The sequence below is a fragment of the Oryctolagus cuniculus genome, chromosome 12 (genome assembly GCF_964237555.1).
Source record: "Oryctolagus cuniculus chromosome 12, mOryCun1.1, whole genome shotgun sequence".
Taxonomy (NCBI): Eukaryota; Metazoa; Chordata; class Mammalia; order Lagomorpha; family Leporidae; genus Oryctolagus; species Oryctolagus cuniculus.
In genome coordinates, this window is record NC_091443.1 from 40337710 (window position 1) to 40357461 (window position 19752).

General features: G+C 40.3%; 1 protein-coding gene, 1 long non-coding RNA gene and 1 pseudogene across 20 annotated transcripts in view; 2 read left to right on the plus strand and 1 right to left on the minus strand.

The window, feature by feature from the left end:
- PRORP (protein only RNase P catalytic subunit) overlaps nt 1-19752 on the minus strand; it is a 154660-nt gene that overhangs the window by 74874 nt on the left and 60034 nt on the right. The gene's annotated exons all lie outside the window — the stretch shown is intronic.
- Nucleotides 3108-3929, plus strand: LOC138843179 (uncharacterized protein C9orf85 homolog pseudogene; annotated as a pseudogene).
- Nucleotides 15211-19752, plus strand: part of LOC138844631 (uncharacterized) — a 50425-nt gene continuing 45883 nt past the window's right edge. For all 4 annotated transcript variants that reach the window (XR_011380758.1, XR_011380760.1, XR_011380757.1 and 1 more), the window contains exons 1-2: nt 15211-15350; nt 16860-16908. This is a non-coding gene — a long non-coding RNA (uncharacterized lncRNA). The remainder of the gene's footprint in view (nt 15351-16859; nt 16909-19752) is intronic.

The following is a 19752-nucleotide window of genomic DNA, read 5'->3' on the forward strand; positions in this document are numbered from 1 at the left end:
AGTGAGAGAGAGAGAGAAAGATCTTCCCTCTGTCGGTTCACTCCACAAATGGCCACCACAGCCGTCGCCGTGCCGAAGCCAGGAGCCAGGTGCTTTCTCTTGGTCTCCCATGCGGGTACAGGGGCCCAAGCACTTGGGCCATCCTCCACTGCCCTCCTGGGCCACAGCAGAGAGCTGGACTGGAAGAGGAGCAACTGGGACTAGAACCCGGAGCCCATATGGGATGCCGGCGCCACAGGCGGAGGATTAACCAAGTGAGCCACTGCACCGGCACCAACCCGTGAGCTTAAACTTCTAAGAGTTCTTTGGAACAGGGAGGAGTTGCATTGAGGCACTTAAGAGCAGGTAGAATTTCTTCCTCCTGGAGCTGGAAAATAATTGGTGGCTACAATAGCGCTCTCATTGTGAGACCATGCCACCTCCAGGGGAATCGGAGAGGGGTTTCTTTGAATTGGAACGTCTAAGTGCATGGGTTGGTAGGTCAAAGGAGAGAGGAAGGACACAAAGATAAAGGCTCAAAGGGCACAGAGCTGAAATTGTAATAGAGATCCAGTAAGAAAGAAATCAGTGTTGAAGCAGCAGAACAATGAGACAATGGGAAAGTTTCCTATCACTTCAACAGCAACACACCAAAACAGCTACATGCCTTTCCATGGAAAACACATAAAAGGCAGTCTCTGTCTGTAATACAATGTTTACAATCTTGTTAGAAGACTTACACACTTAGAACTGTTGAAAATGAATCTCCAGTAATCTTCAAATGCCAAAGTAATCATTGCAATTACATAAAATAACTGGGCAGAAGTACAATTTCACCAGTTTAGCCTAAATAGTGAAAAATATGGGGACAAACACAATTAATGCAAAATAACCAAGAGATTTAACCTTATCAAGTATGGAAAAGAGTTCTCAAGTTCCAAAGCATTTTGAACCGCAGAAATGATAAGTTCTTTCCTTTGCATTTCCATTGACTCTAAAAATAAACCTTTATTATTTTCCAAGTTACAAAAAAAACTTCTTTAAAAAGAACTCTAGCATCACATAAGTATATAATATTGAAAGCAAACATCCTATATACCCTTCTCCCCTTTGCTGATTAGCTAGTATTTTCAGTTCAGTAAGAACCCCTTTTTAATTACCTGAGACACAGTAATGAAAGAGCTGCTCTAAACAAGTTTATATTAATTATTTCAATTTCTCCCTTCATCTATACCCTTTCTACTCCATTGTTAAGGAAACAAAAAGAAAATGCACAATATATGCTGGTCTCCCAAAACAGGCAATCCATAAATATGATTAATCCTGAAAAAAAGATCATAAGATGACTGGGAAAAACTGGGACATTAAGTGGCAGAAAAAGTATTACTTGATTTTGAAAAGTTAGTACAAGTAGAAAAATACTAATATTTCCTTTAATTGCCCTTGATAATTAAAAAAAAAAAGAGTAACACTGTTCTCCCTCAAAGAAGACTAAAAAAAGACTAAGATAAAAAAAAAATACTGGGGCGGGAGTTTGGTATTTAAGGCTTCTTGGAATGCCTACACCCCAATTTGGAGTGGCTGGGTTTGAGTCCCAGCTTCCTCTGATTCCAGCTTCTTGCTAATGCATACCCTCCGTGAAGGGGAGCAGAGAGGATGGCTCAAGTACTTGGGTCCCTGCCATCACAAAAGGGAACCCTAGACTGGATTCTAGGTTCTAGCTTCAGTCTGGTCCAGGCTTGGCTGTTGCAGGCATTTGAGGAGTGAACTTGTGGATGGAAGATCTCGGTCTCTCTTCCTGTCTCCATCTCTTTCAAAAAAATAAAAATAAAAATTTGAAAGAAAGGAAGGAAGGAGGGGAGGAAAGAAGAAAGAAAGGAGAGAAGCAGAGAAAGGAAGAAGAAAGTTGCACAAGATAAAGAATTCTATACAATATATATAAATATAGCCATATGTCTTGAGGAGATTTTGAGAAATGGATTGTTAGGCAACTTTGTTCTTAAATGAATATCATAGAGTATACTGATACAAAAAAAAAAACTATGATGTCACTACATGACATAATTTTATGGGACTACCATCATAAGTGTGGCCCAACACTGAAGGAATCAAGTGGTACCAGACTGTCTCTGCCCTCAAGGAAATGACAGAATGTAACTCCCCAGTTCTTTAAGTGTGGGCTGCTAACAGTGACTTCTCTCTGAGGAGTACATTATGGAAAGAGGGATAAAAGACTAACTCTACAGTGGAGGAACCACAGAAACACTCCTTTCATTAATCATCAAGACTGATGACAACAGTGGCAATCAGAGATGGTCTGAACTTCAACAGGAAGTGATGAGAGTGACACTTGACCTCTGCGGTCTTCTTCCCCCAAACCCACAACTGAGAAAAACACAATACAAATCCCAGCTGAAGGACTACAAAATTGAATTCTACAAAATACCTGATCAATATGACTCAAAATTGTACAGGTTATCAAAACCAACAGGAGTCTGAGAAACTGTTGCAGCAAGGGGGAGCCCAGAGAGACATAATGACTAAATGTAATGTGGTATCCTGGTTGAGAACTCAAGTGAAAAACAATCAGTAGGTAAAAGTTAAGAAAATCTGAATAAAGTATGAACTTTAGTTAACAATAATATATCAATATTGGTTTGCTAATTGTGACAAATGTACAGTATTAATATGTTAGTGACAGAAAAAACTAAACATGGGTATATGGGAATTCCCTTTACTATCTTTATAACCTTGCTGTAAAATCAATACTATTCTAAAAAAAAAAACCCTATCTTGAAAAATCTCAAAAATCTACAAAGGAAAAATGTATCATTGTCTTGGCTGGGAAGAATAAATATCACCAAACATCAACCTTCAGATTAATACAAAATGTAATGCCAAAAAATTTTTTTTTGTTTAGGGGCCAGCATTGTGGCGTAGTGGGTAAAGCCACTGCCTGTGATGGCAGTATCCCACATGGATGCCAGTTCAAGTCTCTGATTCTCCACTTCCAATCCAGCTCCCTGCCAATAGCTCAGGAAAGCAGCCAAATATATGGGCCATCCTTCCCTGCTTTCCCAGGCACATGAGCAGGGAGCTGGATGGAAAGTGGAGCAGCAGAGGTCTTGTTCAGAACCCGGTCTGAGGCGGTGTGGTTTCGGCGATGAGCTCCCAGAAAGGCAACGTGGCTCGTTCCAGGCCTCAGAAGTACCAGAACATGTTTAGCTTCAAGAATGACAGATTCGATAAGAGTGCTCAGACCAAGAGAATTAATGCAAAACTTCATGAGGGAGTGTGTCAGTGCTGTAAAGAAGTTCTTGAATGGCGGGTAAAATACAGCAAATACAAACCATTATCGAAACCTAAAAAATGTGTTAAGTGTTTACAAAAGACAGTGAAAGATTCTTATCACATAATGTGTAGACTTTGTGCCTATGAACTTGAAGTTTGTGCAAAATGTGGAAAGAAAGAAGACATTGTTATTCCGTTTAACAAAGAACCTGAAAAGTCTGAAAATATTGACAGTAATCTAAGTTCCAACTGTAGAGGAAACTGCAGAAGAAATGAAGAAAGCGATGATGATTTAGATTTTGATCTTGATTTAGATGACACAGAAGATTAACAACCCAGTTGATTAATGGAACTACATTAAAAGTTAGTCTTTGAGAACATGAGATTCTGACTAGCTTTTGACTTTGTTAGTTTCATAAAAGATGCTTTGAAGTCTTAATGAGTAAGTCAGAAAAAGTTGTAGGAAATAGAATTTGTACGTGAACAGTGTAAGTTGTATATGATATTTGAATAATTGTAAAACTTTGAGTGTTTTCTTATAGTAAATTATTAAATTGAATATACTACAATATCTGCTGCAGTAAGAATTGGAGTATCATGATGCAATTCATGGGAATTATTTTGGAGAATATTTCCATATTTCCTAATAAAGAATTAAACAATATTTAGAATTGATGACTGTATAAGAACTATTATGAAAAATGAGATGACATTATATTATTGGCCTCAAAAATGGTTCTGGGCTAAGTACCTGTTGATAGATTGATCTCATGTAAATGGCCCACATAGCAAAAACCCATGACATTTGCTTGTTACAAAGCTAAGCATTTTATGTTTCCATAAAAGTGTCTAACAGGGACAGCCTTGTGGCATAATGGGTGAAGCTGTCACCTGCAACACCAGCATCCCATATGGGTGCCAGTTTGTGTCCCGGCTGCTGCACTTCCAATTCAGCTCCGTGCTAATGACCTGGGAAAAGCAGTGGAAGATGGCCCAAGTGTTTGGGCCCTGGCCACCATGTGGGAGATGCGGATGAAGCGCTTGACTCCTGGCTTTGGCCTATCCCAACCCTGACCCAAAGTTGTGGCTATCTGGAGAGAACAGATGGAAGATCTCTCTCTCTCCTCTTCTCTCTCTCTCTCTCTCTCTTTCTGTCCCTCTCTCTCTTACTCCTCTGCCTTTCAAATAAATAAATAAATCTATAAAACGTTGTTTAACAAATGTATCCCAATTTTTCTGGTAAAGTATTTTTATATATTTTACCATATTATTTGTTATCTTTTTCTCTTGTGAAAGATACATACAGAAAAAGATCCCTAGAGTTTGTATGTATCGTTTGATGAATATTTGTAAAGGAAAGTTCATATCTTTACACTCAGATGAGGAAACTGCCAGCACCAGCAGCCCCCTGGGAAGCTCCTCTGTGTCAGGTTCATCTGTTTCCCATGCAGGGCACTGTCCTGAACTTTGTTTCTGTTTCCTTTATCTACTCTACTCCCCATGTTTATACCTAAACAGCATAACATTTTACCGCATTTTCTTTATATTTCGGCTTATATGGGTGTGTGTGATTTAATTTACTGAATCACTTGAAAATAAACAGCAATAATTTTGAACACTTAAACCATGTAAATTATTTTGTATCTGTTCTTGTTTTCATTGTTACAGAATTTCTGAGATTGATTCATGTTGTTAAAAGAGCTATAATTGATTTTTCCCTGCTGTGTATTATTCTGTGCATTAATATAGTATAGTTTGTTTAAAAAAAAAAAAAAAAAGAAAGAAAGTGGAGCAGCAGAGACTTGAACTGGCATCCATGTGGGACGCTGCCATCACAGGCAGTGGCTTTACCTGCTATGCCACAAAGACAGCGCCCCCCCCCCCCAAAATATATTTTTAAAAAGAATTTATCTAGTAGTTTGAGATCTAAGCTAGATCTTGCGTCATTATAGCAGTACAGTGGAATCAGAATAAGGGGCTGTGGAACACACTGAATACTGATCCTACCACTTATTGGCAAGGTGACAATCTCATTTCATCTTTTCAGCTTCAGTTTCCTCACTGTAAAAGGGAAACAATAATAGGATCTACCTTATGGGGTTGCAGATTACATGAGACAATGCACAAGAAATAACAAATACAAATCAAACTACTAGATAAAATTATTCTTTTAAAATATATTTAAAATTCAGAGTCTGTTAGTTCCCCTCAGCTTTGGCACTTTCTGGTGCTTATCTCCATGGTTAATATGAAGACCATGAATGGGTTAAACTACAAACACAATTAGTGGTTAAAGATACCACAGTGTGTGGGTGCACATATGCAGATGTGGGGGAGGTCCCGGCTAATGCCTACAGCCAGGTATCCTTACACTAGTGACTCACTGAAGCTACAACTTAATTAAAAAGAATACAGTAAGAAGGCAAACATTAATGACATTTTTTCCCTCTGATAACCAGGTAATGGACAATGAAATGGAACTGCTAAAACAAAATACTAGAACATAATTAAGAATTTGGTAAACTTATGATATTTTCATAACTGCTGTGGCTCTGGGATTCTCATTTTCAAGTTCTTATTTTGGTAAAAGACTGATATGCTTAAAGTACTGTATGTCTATTTTGCAGAATTATTTTGGTTCATTGGTAGAGGAAGTGTTGTTTCCATCTATCCTCCAAGCTCAAATCCAGTATGGTTACCTATTACATCTTTCATAAACAGATGAGAGAAAAATTATTTTCAAGATTTATTTAAAAGGCAGCGTGACGAAGATAGAGAAATCTTCTATCCATTGTTTTATTTTTTTTTAATCTTTTTTTTTTTTTTTTTTTTTTTTGTTTTTTTTTTTTTTGACAGGCAGAGTGGACAGTGAGAGAGAGAGACAGAGAGAAAGGTCTTCCTTTGCCGTTGGTTCACCCTCCAATGGCCGCCACGGCTGGCGCACCACGCTGATCCGATGGCAGGAGCCAGGTGCTTCTCCTGGTCTCCCATGGGGTGCAGGGCCCAAGCACTTGGGCCATCCTCCACTGCCTTCCCGGGCCACAGCAGAGAGCTGGACTGGAAGAGGAGCAACCGGGACAGAATCCGGTGCCCCAACCGGGACTAGAACCCGGTGTGGCAGCGCCGCAAGGTGGAGGATTAGCCTAGTGAGCCGCGGTGCCGGCCCTATCCATTGTTTTATTCCCCAAATAGCCACAATAGCTGGGCTTGACCAGGCCAAAGCCAGGAGTCTGGAACTCCACAGGGGTGACTCAGGTGGCTAGCAGGGGCTCAAGCACTTGGACCATCTCCTACCATTTTCCCAAGCACATTAGCAAGGAGCTAGATTTAAAGTAGAAAAGCCTAAACTTGAACTAGTGCTCTAAAATGGGATGCTGGCATTGCAGGCAGATGCTTAACCTGCTGTGCCTTAATACTGACCCCAACAAAATTTTCAAAAGGTTTTTCTGGCATCCTTAACATGTACATCTCCTTTTTTGGCAAGAAGAGATTTATTATAATTGGAAAGTCTCTATATTAATTCTGTAACTTTATATTTGCAGTTTTTAGGTATTTCTAGTTCAGCAAGACTTAAGAGGGAAAATGTTTTACTGATTAATTTGATGTCTGGTGGAGTTGGCAAGCCTGTCTTCAAATTAAAAAAGAGTATCAGAGTGAGCATTTGGCCTACCCATGAAGATGTGTGTACCCCACATATAAGAGTGCTTGGGTTGGATTCCTGGCTCTGTCACCTGACTTTAGTTCTCACCATTGTCAGACCTTGGGAGGCAGTGGTGATGGCTCAAGTAATTAGGTTCCCACCATCCTCATGGGAGACCTGGATTGTGCTCCCAGTTGCTGGCTCTGGCCCTGGCCCATCCTTTGACCACTGTGGGCATGTGGTGGAGAGAACCAGCAAGATGGGGGTGTTCCCTCTCTCAAAGAAATAGTACTTTCTCAGTACATTTGTGCTGCCATGATAAAATATCTAAGACTAAGTAATTTATGAAGAACAGAATTTATTTCCTTACAGTTATGGAGTGTGAGAAGTCCAAGATCAAGGTTCTAACAGATTTGGTGCCTGATGAGGGTATGGGTCTTTGCTTCCAAAGACAGCACCTTGAGTGCTCGGTCTTAATGTGGGGGGAAGGACAAAAGGGCAAAGGGGCTAAACTCACTCTGTCAAGCCCTTTACAAATAAAGATTTAGTTAGTTAGTTATCTGAAAGGTGGGGGTGGGGGAGGATGAGGGAGGGAGAAAGGGAGGGAAAGAAAGAGAGAGAGATCCTCACACCCCTCACACCCCAAATGCCCACAACAGCTAGGGCTGGGCCAGGCTAGAGCCAGGAGACAGGAACTCCCATCTGGGTCTTACATGTAGGTGGCAGGGACTCAGGTACTCCAGACATCATCTGCTGCCTCCTAGGCACATGCACAGGAAGCTGGATTGGTAGCCAGGACTGGAACCAGGCACTCCAGTATGGGATGCAGGCATCCCAAGCTGTGGCTTAACCTGTCATGCCACAGTGCTGGTCCATAGTGGTTTCATAAGGTGGGTAACTCCACCCATTAGGGCATGGCCTTTCTGGTCTAATCATCGCCTAGAAGTCCCACCTTGTAATACTGTTGCACTGGAGATTCAGTTTCAACATGAATTATGGAGCAGACATATTCAAACCACAACAAGTACCCACTCTATTTAAAAAACATCAAAGGCAATTCTGTCACTGTAACTCATGCAAGTATCTTTTTCAAACTGCTTACTATATATCAGGGATATTATAAATATATATTCCTTTTCTAAAAACCAGACAAAAATTAAACTGTGATGAACTTAAAACTATAAATTATTTATTGATTTATTTGAAAGGCAGAATTACAGAGAGAAAGAGATTGAATACAGAATTAGAGAAGATCAACTGATCTTCCATCTGCTGGTTCACTCCTGCAATGGCCAGGGCTGGACTAGATCAAAGACAGGAGCCTGGAACTCCATCCGGGTCTCCCATGTGGGCAGAAGGGACCCAAGCGTTTGGGCCATCTTCTAGAGCTTTCTTAGGCGCAATCGCAGGGAGCTCTATTGGAAGTAGAGCAGCTGAAGCTTGAACTGGAGCTCCTACGGGATGCCAGCATTATAGGCCAAGGCCAACCTGATGTGCCACAACACCAGCAACTGAAACTATAAATTTTTAAAACAAGGTCTAGCACTGTTGTGGGTTACTGTGGATCTGAAATGAAAACTCAGCTTATCCATTTCCCAAAAGGGTCAAAAGACAAAACTCCTGCTATCAGGTCTTCTGACCAACTTCATACCATTAGTAGTAACGAGTTACTGAGACCTGTTTAGTATCTTCAGAGACTTCTATCAAGCTCATACATTGTTCTTCTGTTTTTCTGACACTTCTACTGCTCATGCTTACATAACCCATTCACCAGGTACCAAGAACATTGTGAATGGGGGCCCACACTGTGCCATAGTGGGTTAAGCTGCTGTCTGCAACACCAGCATCCCATGTGGGCACTGGTTCCTGTCCTGGCTGTTCCATTTCCAATCCAGCTCTGGGAAAGCAATGGTGGATGGCCTGAGTGGTTGGGACCCTGCACCCACATGGAAGATCTGGAAAAAGTTCCTGGATCCTGGATTCAGCTCGGCCCAGCCACAGCCATTGCAGCCATTGCAGGAGTTAACCAGGGGATGGACAATCTGTCTTTCTCTGTCTCTCCTTTCTTTAAAACTGCCTTTCAAATGAATAAAATATTTTTTTTTTAAATAAGGTTGTGAATGGTACATAGAGTGCCCACATGACCTTGCACCACGAGGGTTCACAGGAGAAATTTCTTGGTTCCAATATCAGGAATAATACCTTTCCTGAATGATTTATTACTATTTCATCTTATAAATTAGGAGAATCTTAAAAACTAAGCCTTATAGTAGAAATAGCTTCCTTGGAAGATACACCACAATTGGGTGTGGCTTCAAACTCCCTATTCTCCAAAGTTCTGATCTCTCTTTTTTTCTCCCTTCTCCTAGCTCACTTCCTTTAATAATCTCTTGAGGTGAAGACTCTAGTGGGAGGGTGGAATGCTTATGAACAATGTGCACACAAGTAACAGTATGAGCTCCTGTTCTTCACACTTGATCTTAGCCAAAAGGCCAAGAAGTGATAAGCCCCTGCTCTTACACGTTCACGTTTTCACCTTTGAGTTTATTGACAGAATTTACAGTCAAATTAATAGATTGCTTTATGGTATGCTTCTCGTGCATCAACCATACATATTTTATTTTTCTATTAATTTCCTTTTGTAAACTCCATTTTAACTTTTTTTTTTAAAGATTTATTTATTCATTGTGAAAGTCAGAGTTAGAGATCATCCATCTGCTGGTTCACTCCACAAATGGCTGCACCAGCAGAGGCTGGGCCAGGCTGAAGCCAGGAGCCAGAGCTTGTTTTGGGTCTCCCACATGGATGGCAGGCCCAAGCATTTGGGCTGTCATCTGCTGCTTTCCTAGGTGCATTAGCAGGAAGTTGGATTGGAAGTGGAGCAGCAGGGACTTGAACTGGTACCCACATGGGATGCTAGAATTGTAGGTGGTGACCTAACTCACTATACCACAGAGCTAGCTTCCCTTTTTAACATTTTATTTTAAATATTTATTTATTTATATGAGAGGTAGAGTTACAGACAGAGAGAGGGAGAGACAGAGATAGAGAGGTCTTCCATCTGCTGGTTCACTCCCCAAATAACTGCAACAGCTGGAGCCAGGAGGTTTTTTCAGGTCCCACACATGGGTGCAGGGGCCCAAACACTTAGGCCATCTTCCACTGCTTTTCCAGGCCATTAGCAGAGAGCTGGATCAGAAGAGGAACAACCAGGACAGGAACTGGAACCCACATGGGATGCTGGCACCACAGGCAGAGTCTTTTTTTTTTTTTTTTAAGATTTATTTATTTATTTTTATTTATTTATTTATTTGAAAGGCAGAGTTACAGAGAGGCAGAGGCAGAGAGAGAGAGGTCTTCCATCTGCTGGTTCTCTCCTCAAATGGCCACAATGGCTGGAGCTGTACTGCTCTGAAGCCAGAAGCCAGGAGTCAGGAGCTTCTTCTGGGTCTCCCACGTGGGTGCAGGAGCCCAAGGACTTGGGCCATCTTCTACTGCCTTCCCAGGCCATAGCAGAGAGCTGGATCATAACTGGAGCAGCTGGGACTCAAAACTGACACCCACTTGAGATGCTGGCACTGCAAGTGGTGGCTTTACCCACTATGCCACAGCGCTGGCCCCATACAAGCTGAGTCTTAAACTACTATACCACAATGCTAGTCCCCCGATTTTAACTTTTAAACTTATTTTAAATGTATTTTATTTTCTGAACTGTGCTTATTATTATATCCATTTTATGTTTTGTTTGGACAAAATGGGGCAGGAATAATCTATAAACAAGGAATGTCCACTTTGGACAAAGGATGAATACTCCAAGGAGCTATGTATCACTCTTAATACTATCCAGTATTAAAAAAAATCTGATTCTTTTTTTTTTTTTTTTGACAGGTAGAGTTATAGACAGTGAGAGAGACAGAGAGAAAAGTCCTTCCTCCGTTGGTTCACTCCCAAAATGGTCACCACAGCCAGCACCGCGCCAATCTGAAGCCAGGAGCCAGGTGCTTCTTCCTGGTCTCCCATGCGGGTGCAGGAGCCCAAGCACTTAGGCCATCCTCCACTGCCCTCCTGGGCCACAGCAAGAGAGCTGACTGGAAGAGGAGCAACCAGGACAGAATCTGGCACCCATATGGGATACTGGCGCCGCAGGCGGAGGATTAACCAAGTGAGCCACGGCACCAGCCCCACAAATCCAATTCTTAAAAAAAAAAAAAAAAAAAAAAAAAAAAAAAAAAAGATCAGTCTTAATTTGATGGAGAGAAAAATCATATATTCCAATAGCTAAATGTATGAAACAAACAATTTTAAAAGGAAAAACATGTTTTAGGGGTGAGGAGGCAGATGGGTGTTTGGTCTAGTGGTTAAGACACTAGTTAGGATACCCACACTGCAAATGGAAGTGCCTAGTTCAATTCCTGGCGGGAGACTGACTCCAGGCCTGGGGAGTGGCAATGATGACTCAGGCTTTTTGATCCCTGTCACCCACTTGGGAGACCAGAACTGAGTTCCAGGCTCCCAGCTTCGGCAACCCCAGACAATGTGGGCATTTGGAAAGTGAGTCACTGGATAGGAGCTCACTATCTCTTTCTGTCTCTCAAACAAATAAAGTTTTAAAAAATTTGTTATTTTAAAATAAATATAACTACAAAATGTTCCTACTGTAATAATTAGCTAAAAACAATTTATAGAGATTAAATTAAGAAAACTTACTATTTGCTTTGGAATTGTTGTTTACCATACTGATTTAACAAATATTTAAAAAATTTTTTTGTTAAGGGGCTGGCACTATGGCACAGCAGGTAAAGATGCTGCCTGCAGTGCTGGCATCCCATTTGGGCACCGGTTCTAGTCCTCGCTGCTCCACTTTCCATCCATCTCCCTGCTAATGCACCTGGGAAACCAGTGGGGGATGGCCCCAGTGCTTGGGCCCCTGAGCCCACATAGGAGACCTGGAAGAAGCTCCTGACTGGCATCAGATTGGCACAGCTCCAGCTGTTGCAGCCATTTGGGGGAGTGAATCAGCAGATGATCTCTTTCTGCGTTTTTCCCTTTCTCTCTCTGTAACTCTGCCTTTAAAATAAGTAAATAAATCTTAAAAGGAAAAAAATTTTTTGTTAAAAGGTGTACTACACTTTCATTGGTGGCCTCTACATACCACATTCCTAAGGAGGGTGTTTTAAAATATTGTCATAGAAGCAAGATACACATAATAATGATTCACAAAGTCAATCTTAGCACACCCCAATTAGTTGTCACACAGACATTCTGAATGATACATTAAGACACAGAATCAACTTACCATTAAGATTTTGTCAGAGAGATAACAGATATGGGAGCCTGGCAACCCATGTTCTTAACAATGCTATTGTAAGCCACCCAATCACTTGACTAATGCAATCGGGGAAATTTTGTTTCAAACACTATGCAAAGTGCACCATTCTGGGACATTTAGAAAGAAAGGAATATGAAGTTAAATTCTTTATAGATATTTGCATGTTTTCACTCATGTTTGTAATTATGCCATTAATTACTTCACTAAAAAACCCATCTAATCCAACAGTTGATCATTTACTTGTTAGCAGATGCTACATGTAAAGTATAATTGAATAATGCAAACTATTACAGCAGTCACGTGACAAAACAGAACCTTACATGTGTCAAGCAGGAGTGGGTAGAGTGGCACATGATGGAAGGAAATAGTCAACCTGACACCATCTGACCTAGGACAATATGACTTCCCTGACTGGGATACTATGTCACAAAGATCATTAGTGAGAAAAAAGAAAACAAAACACACAACCCCAGAATCACTTTGTGTTCTTTCGTGAGCTCTGGATTGGCACCCACTAATATCTATTTCTCTAAGTTAAATCATCCTTGACAAGCCAGATGTTATTTTAAAAATGAGCAAAATTAGATGTACTCCACTCCCATGTAATAAGCTTATTTTAGAGAACTCTTACCAGCCCTCCCTAAATCCTAAAGAAATAAGGTTTAAATGCTGCTCCCCAATTATCTGTTTTAAGATATACAATACAAGCTTATCATTTCCAATGATTTTTCCCCCCTCAGGTCTTAGTCCTATGAATTGACAGGAAGGGTGACCTGTTTGGATAACATTTCAGATCCTTAGGGAAAAACATGCAATTTCACTGCTTTAATAGGTCATTTAATGATTACAGTCTCATTCACAATTAAAACTTTCTCCTTAGACATTTAACATGTTTTTTAGAAGTGATACTCTAACTTAAACTATCATCATGCTAATATAACTAGGTAACTTAAACCCTCATTCAACTAATGTAACTCCTTGATAACAACTGTTGTTTATGGAAACATGACAAAACTTCTATTTTGAACATGGAAGAAGTATATCACTCTTAGGACTTCATTCTAATTCCCTAAAATGAGTTTCACATGTTTAGTGTAGAACCTAAATTTCCACTCTAAGGATGGTTAAAAGCCCTATTGAACTTCTCAAGTTGCTTGTTTTTATGAAGCAGTAGGAGTGCAGTTCTCAGAAACTACTTTTACATAATAGTCATTTTCAAAATGTGGTCTTGAACCTGCAGCATCAGCATTACCTGGAATTTTTTTAGAAATGCAAATTGTCTAAACTTCTACCTCTTAAGTCTTCACAGGTGAACTCAAGACATTCCTGTAAGCCAATTTAAGATCTTAGATACCCCTTCAAAAACAAAAAGATAAGCAAAGCTTTTGCTTTTCGTCACATCAAGACTGTTGCACCTTAAGGCAGACATGCTGTACCTGCCTCCTCTTTTGATTCTCTCTGGAAGCTGTTATTGACAATAAACTCCTTAACAGGTTCTTCTATTGTAATTCTCTATGCTCAAGCTAAATGGTTTTATAATCTACATAAGGGTAGCCTATCAGCATCCACTATCTGGGAGTCTGTAAGATAAGTTCTTTCCATCTTAATGGGCACACCACTTGCAATTGGTTTTGTTCTGGTTTTGTCTATGTTAATTAACAAACCTCTATGTTTCAGAACTCAATGACTTCCAAGAATAACTGACCATGCAAGGGACACAGCCATTGGTGGTGACTGAAAATTCTCCAGCTCATAAAACAAATTCATTAGATGAGATAGATGGAGACTTCCAGACCCAGAACAGGCAGGGCCTGAGAAACAGGAAGCAGCTATAAAAGATAGGATGATTCTACGCCCTTCAGCATCCCTTAATATTAAGGTCTGGCATCTCTCTGAGGGGGGAATGATGCAGGCAGCAGATAGGATAAAACTGATCAGGTTTGTAAGGTAGAGACCACACCCTCTGTGTGATCTCATGCCCCTACCTGATCTCACCTGGACGCCCACCTGACAATCAGATTACATAACCACTCCTCTTTGGGGGTAGATAAAAGACCTGCAGCAAGGTGGGCCTCTTCCTTTTTGGGTTGCGCACCCTTGTTGCACCACACCTCCAGGCGTGAGGCCTTATGGCCTCCACCCTGCCTCTGCTTTCCTGCCTGCATGCTTGCTCCACATGACACCTGGCCTGCTCTCTGCCTGGTACAGACCCAACTTAGCTTCTAGACTTCTTTCTCTCCTAATTAAATCCCTCACTTTCCTGTGCATTTCTCTCACTGAATAAAATCCTTAAAAATCTTAAAAAAATATAGAAGAAAAGAAATGCAAATTGTCAGCTCCCGCCCCTGCTCCCACCACCCAGACATTCTGAATCAGGAAAGCTGGGTGAAGGACCAGCAATCACATTTTCACAAGCTATCCTTGTGATTCTGTTGCACACTCAAGCTTCAGAACAATATCTTACATAAAGCAAACATTAGTGGTTAAGTTGATACCATTTAAGATTTATTTCAAAGTTTATGTTCAAAATATGTGTGAGTTTAAAAAAAATCATAACAAGTGTTGGTAAAAGTATATAATTTATGGCAAATGCCCAAAACAGCACTCCTGCCTCAGAATCAACCTTTGGGACATTTGGATCTGGCTAAAAGGTCCATGAGAGAGTCTCACAGGCATGGAAAGCCATGACACGGTGGCAAAAACAACCTAAATGAAAGATCCTGGTGAACAAGACCCCAGCAGAAGGAACAGGCGATCAAGGAAAGAGGTGCCTTTCTCTGAAGGGAGGAAGGAACCTCCACTGTGATATGGCCTTGACTAAACAAATTCAGAGTTGGTGAACTCAAGGGGCTTCCATAGCCTAGACAGCTCATAGCAAGAGTCTCGGGTGATTGCTGACGTCATAAATAAGAGTGCCAATTGTTAAATCAACAACAGGAGTCACTGGGTACATGCTCCCCATGTAGGATCTCTGTCCTTAATGTGTTCTACTATGAAACTTAAAAACAACACTATTAGTCGAACAATACCCTATACCTGGTTCGGTTGTGTGAGTGCAGCCTGTTGAAATCCCTGCTTAGTATATACTAAGTTGATCCTCAGTATATGAAGGTAATTGAAAATGAAACGTGATGAAGGGCGGGATGGGAGAGGGAGTGGGAGAAGGGAGGGCCACGGGAGGGAGGGAGGTTGGGGGGGGGAAGCCACAACAATACAAAAGTTGCATTTTATGTTCTACTTAAAACTATTGGTTGAACTCTGTAATTATTACACAATTACTCTTAGGTGTTTAATTAATGCTATAACTAGTACTCAAATAGTATTTTACACTTTGTGTTTCAGTGTGGGTGCAAAATGTGGAAATCTTTACTTAATATATGCGAAATTGATCTTCTGTATATAAAGGTAATTGAAAATTAAAAAATAAAATAAAAAAAGTATATAATTTATGAAGTTAAAACTGAAGTCCTTTCCTTACTGAAGGCTACCACTGGTCAGTGTAGATTTTCTATGTCCAGGCTTTTCCCTCAATATATATAAACACTCATTTGCACAGTAATTTTTTTGTGTGTTTCAAACAAAATGGGATCATCCTATACAATTCATTTTCAACTTTTTTCAGGTAGCACAGACATTTGTATGCAGATTTACCACCAGTATTCAACTGACTTCTGCATAATTGCCAATATTTTGCTATCATAAAGATACAGTGCAAATTTATATATCTTTACCTACTTGTACAAATGTTTCTGCAGAATAGATTTTTGCATGCAGAACCAACAAGTTACTGCATATTTTGAATACCTATAGTACTAAACTCACTCCATAAAGCTGAACTAACTTATATTCCCAATAACAGTAGAACAAAGTACCTCGTTAGCGTTTTCAAATATCTACAATAAGAGTTACATATTTCATATAATCGAACAATGTGGACACCAATACTTCATTTATCTGAATACCATTCAGATATGTTTCATATAAATGAATTTCTAGATAAGCAATAAAACTTTCAAAATCACATATCGGAATAGTTTACAATTTTCTTTAAAAGATTTATTTGAAAGGCAGAGTTACAGAGAGAAAGGGAGAGAGAGATCGACCCATCTATCTTCCATCTGCTGGTTCACTCCCCCAAATGGCCACAATGGCCAGGGCTAGGCCAAGTCAAAGCCAGGAGCTTCATCTGGGTCTCCCACATGGGTGGCAGGAGCCCTACCACTTGAGCCATCTTCCCCTGCTTTTTCAGGCACTTTAGTGGGAAGCTGGGTCAGAAACAGAGCAGTTGGGACTCCAATTGGCACCCATAGGGGATGCCAGCAATACAGGAAGCAGCTATACCTGCTGTGCCACAGTGCTGGCCCCAAGATTTTTAGTTTTTCTCTTGCAACCTGGGCAGCAGTCTCTCTTCACTGCAGTAAGCCTGCATACCTCTAGTAGGAATCCTGTCTCTCCACTTTCATCCCCTGCACACACACTCTGATGTACTGCTCCTCAGATGGATTATAGAACTGTGCCTTTAAAAAGGTAGAAAGGTTCTAAGAAAAGGCCTGAGAAAGTCTTCTGTGAGTAATGTACTTTGGCTTTGAGGTTAAACGGATCTGTTCTATCACTTTTCAGATTGTGATCATGAACAAGCTGAGACTGTTTCCTCATACGTAAAACAGAGGTAAGGTTCATGTCATAGCATTCTGGAGTATTACATGAGAAAATGAATGTAAAACACCTGGTACATGGCAGATACACAATAACTGGTTACTACTACTATTATTATGTTGTTATTATTACTACTATTAGTGCCATGAGGGTACCTCATAAAGTTTGTGAAAAGTACGCATTATGGAAAAACTGCACAGTTCAGATTTTTACCAAGATAAGCTTATCTTTTAAATTCTATTTTCCCAAAACCTTTTTGAAGTCATGGATTTTGTGACATTGATTTTTGACTCTGTTTTTGCTTTTCATTTCTTGACTATATTTACATTGGCTCATGTTGTAAGAAGTCTGCTCTCTATGAATACTCATATAATGTATTTCATTTGTTTTCTTTATTGTTGCAAAGTAATGAAACATAATTCTCAATTAACTTTTTGTTGTCCAAACAAAAAACTGTCTTAAGTTAGAAATCATCCAGAAATAGATTTAAAAGACAAAAACAAACTTCCCTTTTATAGCAAATAACAACATCAAAGCTTTTAAAAATATTTATTTATTTGAAAGTTGGAGTTACACATAGAGAGAAGAGGCAGAGAGAGAGAGAGAAAGGTCCTCCACCGCTGGTTCATCTCCCAAATTGACCACAATAGCTGGAGCTATTGTGGAAGCCAGGAGCCAGGAGCTTCCTCCAGATCTCCCATGCAGGTGCAGGGGCCCAAGGACCTGGGCCATCCTCCATTGCTTTCCCAGGCTATAGCAGAGAGCTAGATCGAAAGTGAAGCTGCCATGACTCAAACCGGCCCCCATGGGATGCTGGCACTGCAGGCAGCAGCTCCATCCGCTATGCCACAGCGCCAGCCCCAACATCAAAGTTTTTATTGGGTAAAAATATATCTTATCTTTGAAAGGTACAATACTAGATGTTCAAGGAAAGGAAAACAGTTTTTTATTGTTTTCTCTATGCTCAAATTTTATATAATAAGCATTTTTAGTTTGATAAGAGGGAAAAAAAAACCTCCACAAAAAACTATAAAAAAACCAAGCCCTCAGTGGATATTTACCTTGAGAGAGAAACTAAGAGAAAAATGGTTCCATTTTTTCCAGCAATCAGTGATATATACCCTACTTTTAAAAACCTTATCTCTGTATTGATACAAGTGTTAATTTCCTTTAATGCAATTTTGGACCATGTGCCCTGAAAGATGATATAATTCTGGTAATGATAAATTTTGTGAGATATACAGAAATTGATAACTGAGAGTACTCAAATTCACTGAAGCAACTAAATTCTGAAATATATAACAACATTACAAGCCTTACGCGTGGATGGAATGGAGGCCATAAGCAAATAATTACTGCATTCAAAGGCAATAAGAAAGGTATTGCCTTTACATTAATATGGCAGTTCTCAGACTACATGAAAACACTTTTGGGGCTGGCGCTGTGGCGCAGCGGGTTAATGCCCTGGCCTAAAGTGCCTGCATCCCATATAGGCACCGGTTCTAGTCCCGGCTGCTCCTCTTCTGATCCAGCTCTCTGCAGTGGCCTGGGAAAGCAGTAAGAAGATGGCCCAAGTCTCTGGGCCCCTGCACCCACGTGGGAGACCCAGAGGAAGCTACTGGCTCCTGGCTTCGGATCGGCGCAGCTCCGGCCATTGTGGCCAATTGAGGAGTGAACCATTGGATGGAAGACCTCTCTGCCTCTCCTCTCTCTGTATAACTCTGACTTTCAAATAAAAAATAAATAAATCTTTAAAAAAAAAACACTTTTGGTTCAAACTTTTACATAAGTCTTAAAATTTTGAGACAAACAGAAAATGTAGGAATATACAATATGCTAGATTTCTCTCAAATTTATTTCCATCAAGTACACCATGGGAGAATTCCAGGTATAAGTTCTTTCCATTTATCCTTTTGTTTTCAACAAAAACACATATGAAATCAAAATGTGATGAAAAAGATATGTCAATAATTCAATACCAGATTAAATTTAAACTCTTAAATGATCAAATTAAGATATTTGGCTCAGATAGCTGACTAGTGACTAATGACTACAGTGAACTCTCCAAGGAACCAGTGAGTTATTTAGACAAAATTCTAAACTGTACTCCACACATGACTTTATTCATATGTGACCTCACACCAGGGAAAACACACTGTTAGGATACTGCACACATCTTTTGATACTAAATCTCACACATCCAACATAGGATATATTTGATTAAAATCAGAAATTTAAATTCATATATAGTTGGCCCTGCATATCCATGGGCTCCATAACCAGTTTCAACCAACTGTAGCTGCAAAATACTAAAAAAACAAACAAACAAAAAAAAAAACAAAAAACAAAAAACACCAACAACAACCACCACTGGGTATGTCTGGGATATTTATAGACTATCTTTCCCCCTTGTCATTATTCTCTAAACAATACAGTATAACAATAGCCTACATTCTAAATAATCTAGCTATGTTTTAAAGTATATGGGAGAGGGGCCGGTGCCGTGGCTCACTTGGTTAATCCTCCGCCTGTGGCGCCAGCATCCTATATGGGCACCGGTTTTAGTCCCGGCTGCTCCTCTTCCAGTCCAGTCCAGGAGCTAGTCCAGCTCCTCCTCTCTGCTGTGGCCCAGGAGGGCAGTGGAGGACGGCCCAAGTTCTTGGGCGCCTACACTTGCATGGGAAACCAGGAAAAAGCGCCTGGCTCCTGGCTTTGGATTGGCGTAGCTCCAGCCACAGCGGTCATTTGGGGGGTGAACCAACGGAAGGAAGACCTTTCTCTCTGTCTCTCTCACTGTCTAACTCCATCTGTCAAATAAATAAATAAATAAAAGTATATGGAATAATGTGCATAGGTT